This window comes from Podarcis erhardii (assembly GCF_964252035.2).
Source record: "Podarcis erhardii genome assembly, chromosome: 1".
Taxonomy (NCBI): domain Eukaryota; kingdom Metazoa; phylum Chordata; class Lepidosauria; order Squamata; family Lacertidae; genus Podarcis; species Podarcis erhardii.
In genome coordinates, this window is record NC_138497.1 from 53,045,270 (window position 1) to 53,057,482 (window position 12,213).

The 12,213-nt window shown below is 41.3% G+C and overlaps 1 protein-coding gene across 2 annotated transcripts in view; it reads left to right on the forward strand.

The window, feature by feature from the left end:
• The window catches only part of TP53I11 (tumor protein p53 inducible protein 11), a 53,864-nt gene that overhangs the window by 758 nt on the left and 40,893 nt on the right, over positions 1-12,213 (forward strand). The gene's annotated exons all lie outside the window — the stretch shown is intronic.

Sequence of the window (12,213 nt, forward strand, 5' to 3'; positions counted from 1 at the left end):
GAGCCAGTTGTAACGGTGAACATTTCTTGACACCTCTTTGTTTTAAGAGCCTTGTGGGCTGCGTTATGAAATGCTGCAGAAATTGCTCACAAGTTTGTGGGTATTTGTTTCTTTTTACCTCATTCAACCCAGGCAATGATGCTGAATTTGATTTTTTTGTGGTGGTGCGGGGAGAGGGAGGGGGCAGACAAGGTATTTAAATATACGTGGGTGGATTTGCCACAAAAAAGGATTAAGAAAATGAAGGCGCTGGCACATAGTACCCTGAATTATTGGTTGGTATGGGTGTGAACATCTGCAAGCCACACCCCTGATTTCTCCTTATGTTACCCACATTGTGTCACCCCCCCCTCTTAAAACAAAAAGCAAACCAAAACCCACCAACACCCAAGGGGCGTTGCCCCGCCCACCCCTTCCTTCCCCTTCAATTTAAGCATTGCATGGGTGTCAACATGTCTCTGAATGCATGCATACTGTATGGCTTTGTGCTTCATGCAGCACCTTAAGGGGCATCTTCATTGTGCAAGGAACTGTATAAACAGCTAGAAGGGAAGGGAGGGGGGATTCCTTTGTCTGTTTCCTCCCTGTGCTTTTCCCCCTGAAGCAATTGTAAGAGCAACAGCAGTGCTGCACAGCCAGACCTCTCAACATGTCATCCAGCTTTCTAAAACTGAAGGGAACACACCCACCCCATTCCTTTCAGCTGGTTGTTTTTTTTTTTAAATATATCTGCTGGTTGGGTTCCTCAGAGCAGAGTATTTGAGAATTCACATCTGCTCTCTTAATAATGTTCTCTCCCTTGCCTGAGGAATGTAGCCGGCTATCTTTTGTCATTTTGCAAGATCCATTTGATTTTACTAATGCAAAGTTTCTCTTGGTGCCCTTCGCTACTGGATCTAAGGCAGGGTAGTGAACCTGAGGTCCTCCTTTTGTTGGACTCAGAACTCCCATCAGCCCCAGCCAGAATGACTAATGGGAAGAGTCGGTGAGAGTTAATAGGCCAACGAGATCTAGAGCAGTGTTTCTCAACCTTGGGTCTCCAGCTGCTGTTGGACTACAATTCTCATCATCCCTGACCATTGGTCTTGCTAGCAAGGGATGATGGGAATTGTAGTCCAAAACAGGGATGATGGAAATTGTAGTCCAAAACAGCTGGGAAACACTGAGCTAGAGCACTGCAGATTGCCCAGCTGTGCTGTAGCCTCTGTAAGTGGGGGTTGCACTAATGCTACTTATCTAGGGCTGCCATATGTCCAGAATTTTCTGAACGTAGCCGGGATTTGTGTCCGGATTTTCACTTTTTGAAATATGGCAATCCTAACTTATCACTCTCTGCCTGGCAATGTATGTACTTAATTTTAAAGTTCAGTTTGTGGACAATGGGAGTCCCTGCACATGTGAAGGAATCTAGAACCCTCCAAGCCACAGTAGTCATGCGAAAACAGCCTTCTGTACCATTAAGAGAATGAGTTGAGAAGTAGTTCAAATTTGTACTTCTATGATCTTTGCCTTTTTCTCTAACTGTTCATGACAAACATGATGGTGAAAAGTTTGTTCTGCTTTATAGGGAGGTTCTTAGAATGCTCTCACCACAGCCACTAAAAGCACTTGATGTATTCAAATTCTTAGCAGTCCTGTTGATATTGTTATTATACAATCTGCAAAAATAGGACAGATGATTGCAAAATACAAGGAATCTTTCCAGGCAGCACTAAAAGTGCTCTTTGTTTACAGTGTTTCATGACCACTTTTCAACAAATATTTTCAGAAAGTGGCTTGCCCTACCCCCCAAAAGATACAAGTATGAGATCCAGTTTGAAAGCCATATAAAAACAACGAATCCCCAGAAGCCTGGTGGAGTAATGTCTTCTACCCGTGACATTATTGGGGGGGCACACATCCCGTAACTCTGAAACAGCTACAAAAAGGTATTGTTCTTTGTTCGGGTACATAGCACACTTACCACCCCAACAGATGGAATCTAGAGCAGAGTCTTTTGGTAAAAGGCACTGTCTGGGCACATGAGACCCAGACCATAAAAACCAGCACTTTGAATTTGGTCTGTAAATGAACTAGGGACCATTGCAGATATTTCAGATCAGCTGCATCACCTACCCACAACCATCACGAGTCAGGTAGCATCTTATCCTGTATCAGTTCAGTTGTAGTTCCTAAACAGTGGGACAGTCCAGCTTTAGTCTAGCCTTCATCATCCTGGTGTTCTCCAGAAGTGGATTTGAATTGCAACTCTCATCAGACTGTCACAAGAGTGTCCTGAATGACAGCAGAGTCTATTTCTGCCTCTGCACTGTAAATGAAAAACTTGTGTTTCAAACAAAGGATATTTTATCTTAAAAGGCTCTTCTTCTGTTTAAAAAAGCACTTCTTTCTAAAATAAACTCGGAGCAACTAGCAGAATAAGTAAGTTACAGAAAACACAGTAGAACAGTTGGAAAGAAAAATCTATTTCATACATTTAAACCAAGGGCGGAACAGAACAATTTAGTATAGAGATGGAATTTTAACCCCATACTGGAGCTGTAGCAGAATAAGATCTTAGCTGCTCATATGTAGCTTTAATGAGAAGGCCAACTAAACTTCTCCTAGGAGGGATTTCCACAAGCTGGGGTGCTACAATAGAAAAGACCCACAGTTGAGCACACAATAGTAAGAGGTGTTAAAGGTGCTTTTAATGTATATGAAGAGGATGCACACATATTTCATGTTTACATATTGGAGACTGAAATGGGATGTAGAAAGCTCATTACAGACTCCATCTGAACAGTGAACACAGAACTGGATGGCTGAAATTTGTCAGTTCCTCCTCTAATATTGCCGAATAGCCATAGCCATAGAGTCATAGAACTGTAGAGTTGGAAGGAACTATGAGGGTCATCTAATCCAACAGAAGAGTATGTGCACTTTAGTGGCTTAAAACGCAGCAAGGCCATTTCTCCCTCCCTGCATCTCAAGTCACATTTGCAATTTCTATATGCACCTGATATGCATTACCTAATTTGTTTGTCCATGCTGGCAACCCCTGTCATCTGCACATGTACAACAGCTGTCTGAACTGTACACACCTCAGCTTAATGGTTGTTTGCATCTTCAAGTTGGATGAAAGCTGGTTAGAGGGGAAACACATCAGACAGGAGTATTTATCAAGAAACTACAGGATGCACATAGATTGTGGCTAACGTGTGCTCAGCTTCAAGCTGCAATGGTGGGAACACATTGGAACCAGAGTAAGCCATAATGTGTACAAACTTGAAGATTGTAAGGCTGTTCCTTGTTTATTCTGTTTTATATAAGAGATGGGGGGCCTGTGGCCATCCAGGTGGTGTTGGACTCCCATCAGCCCCAGTCAACATGGCCAGTAGTCAGAGATTATGGGAATTGCAGTCTAATGACTTTTGGAAAATCACCCCCATTTTATACTATATATCACTTTGTTAGATGCTTATTTTATTATTCAGTAGAAGAAAAAGTGAGACAGCTAACAGTGAGCCTGTTGGGGGCACAGTTCATAGCCTTCCATTTTAAAAAAGTGATGAGAAAGTGCCTTAGAAGATTATTTGATTAGCATTGCACTAGAGTTACTTGTTGAAGAATGGGCAGCACTGCATGCAGCAAATAGATAAAAGATAAGAACCTAATCAATCACAGGCCTACTCCCATTTCCTGGTAGACTGATAACTATCTATGCATCCATATCTATCTTATGATTTCTATCTTATGTGAAAGAATCATGACTGGGTGAAAATCTTAGTCTACTCTTCTGAGTCCCATCTGTGGATCTTTCCATTTGCACACCTGCCATTTTAAAACCAAAGAGAGGTGCCACGGTTTATCCAAACAAGCTGGATTTTTTCCTCAATTGGCATTGTTGCAAGATCAGTCTTGATTATTAACTTGTATTTAATTTAATTTGATAATATGCCTTAATGTAGTTAACACAGAGCCTGTTAAAAAGTGCTGTATATTGAGGAATATTACATCAAGCAGTGGACAGGAGAGACAGAGAAATGGCTTTATTTCATAAGAGCATGTGTTGTCCTGCTAGATCTTGATTGAGGGATTGGTTCAGAAATTGCTTTCAACTAGTGTCATGGACCTGACAAGAGGGAGAGAACATAGATCTGAAGATGAGTGATAGCTGATAGAAATAAACTGGACAGAGAAGGCTGATAATTTTGGCACAACCAGCAGAGTGAGTTGAATGATGGCACAGCATATGAAAAGCCTTGTTTTGAGAAAACTTTATGAGGTAAAGCCCTGTGTCTAGTTCTCACGTCATATTGTTGTAGTTTTGTGGCATTGGTGTGTGGCAGTCTTCCTTTTCCAGGATGCTGCAGTCTCCTACTTTCTTTGTGCCTTCGAAAGTCCCACCTGCCTTTTCTACCAGAGCACGTGCCATTCCATCCATTCTCTCTCACTTATTCCATAATTTCCCTGCAGTCCATCCCCAACTCAACATTATACTCTCACAAAACTAAGGTGAACTACATGATAATAGCATGGAGGTTCATTTATCAAGATATCATGATGTCAATCATGTTTTGAACTGCTACACAGAGCGTGGCTGCTGGTGAGGGCGAGTGTGACACGCCACAGCAATATTATGGCATTTGCTTGTATGAGGAGCAAGGGACCTTTTCCAGCATTTCCTCATAGGGGACCTTCTGGGGCCCACATGGTGGGCGTGGGTCAGATCAAAAGTGGGCAGGGCAAACAATGCCATTCTTGTCTCTACACAATAGACTGCATGCTAGCCATGCACAACTGAGAGGTTTCTATATACACACACACCTCTCTCTTCAGTTTAGGCAAACAAGTCATTATCACAATTCAAGGACACATTCCAGAGCAGAGCCATTTTGAGATGTGGACTACAGAATGGGCATGACTTGGGAGAGTCTCAGGGGTGTGATAGGGAGTCCTGGAAGACTGTAGGGTCTCAGGTTCCACATCCCTGATGTTCATGTCTCAAAAGGAAGCTCAACCTTCCATTGTAACAACACGTTAAAGTGCCTTTTCTTCAGGAACTTATCCCCCCCCCATTTAACATATACACAGAGTAACAAAGTTACTTGCACAAAGTTACAAAGGAAGAATGTACAGTCCATAGTCTCTTACCAACCCCACTTGCAATAAAGTCAGGTGGTGACTCTGAAGGTTAGGAGATTTCTAGGGCAACTTTCTGCACATCTGTTTCAAGGTGCTAATGCAGAATTGGATATGGAAGTGACTTCCCATCTGAACTCCAAAATAACAAGCTGTGCAGACGACTTGAAAGACCATGTTGAAGTGTTCTGTCCATGATCCTTGCAGACATGCCTGAAGAAAATGTTTCTTTTCAGTCCAGCTTCAGACCTTGAGCCAGTTTTATTTCATTAGTCAATTTTTTCACAACTGCACTTCACTATATTTTATTGTGCCAGTTTTCGCCAAAGAAGCACACTCCATGTGTTTCTAATGGTTATTCTCTGCTGCTGTGTGCTGTGTTTAAAAAATGAGCCATTTCCTTTTCTTTAAATCTTTAGAATGTTTAACATTGCAATGCAGCTTATTATACTTGCAGCATATCCACAGCTCGTAAGCAGAGCACAGCCTGAATACACAGGTGTGGGAGGGTGGGGAGGGGAGTGCTGTACAAGCATGTTGTGCTTAAGAGACTGCCAAGGAAAAATAAACTTAGCCCACAGCATGTTCTGCTTACACCATTTTAAAACAAGAGACCTTTTATCTTTTTGGTTAAATATACACCAGAACACTATGCTTGATCTACATGTTGAATCCACTATAGTTCAAAACATGCTTACTAGATTAGTTTCTTATTTATTTCAGGGGTGGGGAAGCTGTGGCCTTCCTGATACTCCTGCCAGCATGGCTGATAGTCAAGGATGATGGAAGTTGCAGTCCACTAGCATCTGGAGGTCCACAGTTAAAGATCTCCTTGCTTTCTCTTTCCTTTTCCAGAGCAAAACAAAACAAATTCCTTCCAGTAGCACCTTAAAGACCAACTAAGTCAGTTCTTGGTATGAGCTTTCGTGTGCATGCACACTTCTTCAGATACACTGAAACAGAAGTTTCCAGACCCTTCTATATAGTGAGAAGGTGGGGAGGGGTATTACTCAGAAGGGTGGTGGGAATGGGTGATTGGCAGATAGCTGTGATGAGCCTGTTGACGACTCTTAATGACTGCAATAGGTCTTACAGGAAAAAGCAAGGGGTGAAAAGGTGAAAAATGGCTTTGTCATGTATAATGAGATAAGAATCCAAGGTCTTTGTTCAGACCAGGTTTCTCCATGGTTTTGAGTTTGGTGATAAGTTGTAATTCAGCAGCTTCTCTTTCCAGTCTATTTCTGAAATTCCTTTGTAGTAAAACAGCTACTTTGAGATCTTGTATAGAATGTCCTGGGAGATTGAAATGTTCTCCTACTGGTTTCTCTGTCTTGTGATTCCTGATGTCCGATTTATGTCCGTTTATTCTTTGGCGTAAGGTCTGGCCTGTTTGTCCAATATAGAGAGCTGAAGGACACTGTTGGCATTTTATGGCATATCTGTAACTTTTCCAGAGCAGTGTAGGATAGTAATTTGAAACCCTTTGTACACATTCCCTGTTTGCAAGTTACTAAAGCCACATGCAAGCAACTCTGAATATGTATGTATGAATTGATGCTTGAATACTTGGATCCAAATATCTGTTTAGCCCCTAACTGATTTACACCCCCACCCCACCCCTACACCAGTGTCTTGCATTTCCTCTAAGGAACTCAGGATAATATGCAAGGGCAGCCCTATTGTCTCTGTAAAAGGTTGGTTAGGCTGAGAAAGTGGTGAGTGCATGACTGGTCAGCTATGAAGGACACTGGGTGACCCTGAGCTAAAATATCTCCGGTCCAACTCTGGCACTTCATTTGCCATACCACACTCAACACTCAGCTTAAAAGCACTATGGCATTCTGGTTCTCCTTATGCCTCTTCTTGTGGTATTCAAAGAATGCTTTCTGAGAAATGTGTTCTGTGATGCCTCCCGTGACGTGATGCATATAATTTCAGATGGGGGGGGGGGAGAGAATCACTAAAACTGTGTTGGTGTTCTATTTGAGGCTTAAAGGCAAATGGGAAATGTCTAGTGACGCTTGAACCATGGGAATGTTATTTTTATAAATCTCCTTTTTATTTTTTATTTTTTTACATTTATAAATACAGACCTGTAATCTGTATCTCTTGAAAACAGTTTGAAAGGTTACCAGAAGATACAAGACTGGATTTCCCAACCATTCCTTGGGAAAAAATTTTTAATGAAGAGGTTAAGGAAGCAGCACATGGCTCTTCTGTTTAAACATAACACCCATCAGAAGATGTCACATTTTAATTGAACTGGGAGAAGCTCACTGGCCCAGGACTCCCTGTAGTCCACAGACTTTGCACCACAGATTGTTGGATGCTTAGGAAAGATGAGCTCTGGATGGTCTCTGACCAGGAACAGAATTATGTATTCCAATTTCCTACAGTGGTGCTTATTTACCAGGGTCAGTTCTAGTGTTCTGGGTTTTGAGAGGCAAATTGGAGGAAGTGATTTTAAAATAGATTCACAGTTCAACCTTGAATGAAATGGCACAACACCAGTGGTAAAGTGTATTGTTTTATTTTAAAAATATGTTTACTATATGACCCACTTCCCTTTGATCTTCACCATATATTGCTTTAGGTTCTCCCATTCTTTTCATTGAATGAACTTTATGTATCTGGGGGGGGGGGTTCTTTAAAGGAATGGTTTTTTTTCTTTCCTGTGAATTTTTCATTGTTTATGTATTGCAGGTGGGGGAAACTCTGGACTGTAGTTTTAATTCTGCTCCCAGTACTCTTCCCCAGTCTACAATGCACCTCTCCCTTGACCTGACACAAAACAAGCTGGAGATATAAAATACATCATTCCGGATCTTCAGCCAATCAGGCCATTTTTCTTTTAAGGAAAGGGCTTGTGCTGTGATGTTTTTGTTGTAATTATCTGTATGTTTTAATAGAGCATACTTATTCTTTTAAACGCTTTATGGTTTTCGAATTATTGCTCCCCCCCAATGTTTTTAGCTGTTTCTGTTTTAGTTGTAAGCCATCTTGAGTCCCTGTCAGGGAAAAAGATAGGTAATAATAATAATGGCACACTGGGTGGGTAGTGGGGATTAAACCTCATCCTGCAAGACATGATTGGGAAGAAGATGGACTTCTTTCAGCTAATATGTGCTGATCTGGCTGATGAGCAGTGAGGATGCGATTTTCATTCTGTCCTAACATGTTGGAATGGAAGGGTTAACTGTTGCACGCTGTGGTGGTGGTCAGAATAACACTCTCTGGTTGAAATAGTTCTATACTGTGCCACCCAATCAGCCTTAATTCATACTCATGCTCTCACTTCATATGCTGTCAAAGAGGACAAGTACCAGTAGAGAACAATCCACAGTAGTAGTTTATCGATTTTTTAATTTAGTATTGTGAACAGGTCACCAAAGAAAGTTGTCTTAAGGTGCTCTAAATTAAGAGACAGAGATCAAGTGCAATTCCTCTCACTGCTGTCTGTTCTGTCGCTAAACCCAGTGAAGTCTTTTATCCTATTAAAAATAAAAAAGGTGCATTAAACTCTGTGACCCAGAGCAGTGGAGTGGAGGACCTCTGTGGGTACTGAGCCGTGTTTCAATGACTGTCAAGGGAACAAGGGAGTTTTCACAAGCCACACAATTTTTTCATACCGTAAAGCTGTCAAGTCCTACAAACAGAGCCTAATGACACATGGGCAGCCGAAGCATAGGAGGTCTCCAAGGAAATTTGCAGGTCTGCAGGCAGTTGTATTGGCATGTCTGCTTCTGGCAACTTTCGCCTGCAAGCTGAAACTTAAATCAATGAACCACCATAGCCCTGCGGTGTGTGCTGTGTTGCTGGAGCTGCCGTTCTGTGGCTGAATTGACATCAGCACACTTGTCACAGTTCATTTCAGTGTTTAGTCATCTTGCTTCACCCCAGTTGATCTACTTTCATTCCTCGTGCACAGCCAGCATTTCATCTCCCTACTCCATGAAGAATACTCATCCCAGTATTAATAAGGCTCCAAGTGGGTGCTAAATGTTAACACAATAACTTCCATTCAGGTATATGGAGGTGTTTAAGTTCTCATATTTAAAAAATCCAAAGTTATCAGCTCGTCATTAGTGTGAGTGCATGGAGTCTTGGTAGGTATTGAGGAGGGTTGGAGCATCCATGGCCCTCCAGATGTTGGATTCCAACTCCCATCAGCCCCAGCCAGAATGGTCAGCAGTCAGGAATGATGAGAGTTGGGAGTCCAACAACATCTGGAGGGCCACAGGTTAGCCACTTTCTGCTCTAAACCCACAATACTTATAGAAGGTTGCAAATCTGTATGCACAGTAATACAATAAAAGAGAAAATATGGTTTATATTAAAGAAATTAAAAACCTAAATCAGTATAAAAACCAGACTTTAAAAAGAGAGACATGATTTGTGTTGCTATGCTTATTGGGTTCTAAAAGGCAATAGTGCAAACCTATGCATGTCAACTCAGAAGCAAGCCTTATTGAGTTCAGTGGACTTTCTCCTAAGTAAGTGGTTATAGGATTGCAGCCTTAGGTTTGGAATAAATTCCCAATGAAGTCAATGCAAGTTACTTTCCAGTAAACATGCTTTCGATTGCGCTTGTTTTCCAAAGCTGTATTCAGGGCCAAAAGACTGTATATTAGTCTCCGTGGTGTCCAGGCATGTGTTGGTTAAGAGAACTAAAAACAAACAAACAAACAAACAAGGAAGTTTACCTTATCATAACTTTCACCTAGAGCTGAATTTGAAAATCTGAATGTCCTTGGCCCTAGAGTTGTGCCCTTCTGATAAGGAAAGCTTGGGGACATTTTATAATTAAAACTGGAGGAAACAAGCCTCGTGAAAAAGCCAGTTGGGTTGGGGCAACTTGTACTGGCAATTTGAACGAAGTGCTGCATGAATAGGTAGAATCAGGAAGGATGCAGTAGCTACTTTACGACCTCCTGGGGTAGTCAGACAGGGATTGGGAAATTGCTCTGGAACATTTACAGGAAACATGAGGTTGAGAAGTAGATGGAAACGGAAAGGAAAGACGTCTTGCTATGTAAGTGATAACTTGCATACTGCACAAAAGAATTGCCTGTTTTGTTGCCTTCTTGGTTAATCCCCCCCTTTTTTTAAAAAAAAAGGAATGCTGGTCAGCAGTGTGTTTTTTTCTTCTTCTAGAAAAATAGTGCCGGTACTCACCATGAAGTTGTTACAGTAAGTGCCACACTTTTTAACAACCACAAAAGAGGTTCCAGTACTGTGTACTCTTGAGTACCCCCCTGGAAAAAGCACTGCTGGTCAGTATTTAGAAATTATGTCCAATATAGTTTCTTCCTGTTGTTATTGTATTAAAACAGCAGTTGGATTTGTGCATTTGCACACATATACTTTCTCATGGTTTTTGTAGCATGATGGCAAAAATGTTTGCAAACTAGGAGATTTCTGGAACACTTAAAGTAATACAGCAGACAACTGTTCAGCCTCTAAAATGTGACACAGTTTAATCAAAATGGAAGTAAATTTTGCTCCTTCCAGGTAATGATGTCACAGGTACTAACCAATAGTGGCCTTCTCTTGTATCCTGTCGGTTAATCAGCTATAGAACTTCTTTAGAAGTTTGTCCTGAAGAGGGATCAGTAGAAAATCGAATGAATTAATGTCGACTAGGAAGAAGGGCAGAAGAAAAGAAAGGAGTGAATGGAATTGTTTATTAAGTTTCCAGTTAAAAGCTGCATTTGATATATTGGGGATAACAAACCATCCCTTCCCTCTGCTATGTTAAAACAAGCAAATATAAACGCATGTTGATTAAGAATATAAGCAATGCAGTTATGGGCACTACACACTTCTGTGACTAATTGCAATAATATAGTGTTGGACCTTCATCACATTTTGGAAGTAACTATGGCTTTGTTCTTTGGGTTTATACTCTTTGGAAAGAAGGACCATGTGTCAAGATTCAGGGTTGTATCCTGTGTCAATCCTACACAGAGTAGACTCATTGAAATTGAAGACAACGACTAACTTAAAGTCCATTACCTTAAATTAACTTACTATAGGATTTGGCAACCCTACTCCAAATAAATCATTCTAGAACTAGTGCCGATGACAGCTCAAGCAGTTTAGTTAGTGATAGCCAGAAGTTTGCAGCTTCCGTTTCCCAAGAAGTCTGTATATATATATTTGCAACATAAGTTGCTATGGGAGATACTTAACAACTGAAGGGCACCCAGACTTTGTCCTTGAGGTCTGATTTAGATCTTTGCCCAGTTTCTCAAGAGCTACACTATATACGGAATAAGAATTTGATGAAAATCCAAGTATCTGCCCATAGTCTGCCAAAAAGTAATTTTATCTGATTTTTTTTTAAAAAAAATTATGTGTGTGGCAGAGATGGGAAACCCTTTTCAGCTCAAGTGCTACATTTACTTGCAGACAACCTTCTCAGGACCACATGCCAATAGTGTCAGAGGTAAAAGCGAGTGGAGCAACAGGTGTGACTCTTACCTTTTGTGCAGTAAGTTGTATTCCAGCTACACAAAAGTCGTAATAGTTCCTACATGCACATCCCTATACAGGAAATCAACATGTATTGGCATAGTTTAGGGACACATTCCAGCCAGGCAAAAGCATCTGAAGACGCTGTCAGACAGCCTGGGAAGAGTCTCAAGGGCCAGTTTCACTTGGAGAGCCCCATTTGGTCCCTGAGCCTAAGTCCTTACTCCTAATGTATAGACTGGGGTGCAGACAAAGGCAGATGGTAGTAATGGAATTTGGGGCTTACAATTTCAAAAGACCTTCTGGGTGTATAGGCAGCAGAAGACTTATAAGCCATACATTGGGTCAAAAGTATAGTTTTCTGTGGGACCTGCATATCTGCCCCTGGAGTTAAGTGAATAAATATTGCTGGTGGAAATTTCCAACTTCATCAAGATGAATAAATGAAAGGTTTAAAGTTGGCAGGATTTTAAATATAAAAAAAGAACTGACAGAGCAGTAGTCAGCCAGCATGGCCAGTGGTCAAGGATGATTGCTTCAGTGCAGCAACAGGGGAGGTGGGGGACATTATGTTCGCTATCCCAGGGCTAGAGCACTTCAAAATACTTTTAAAGC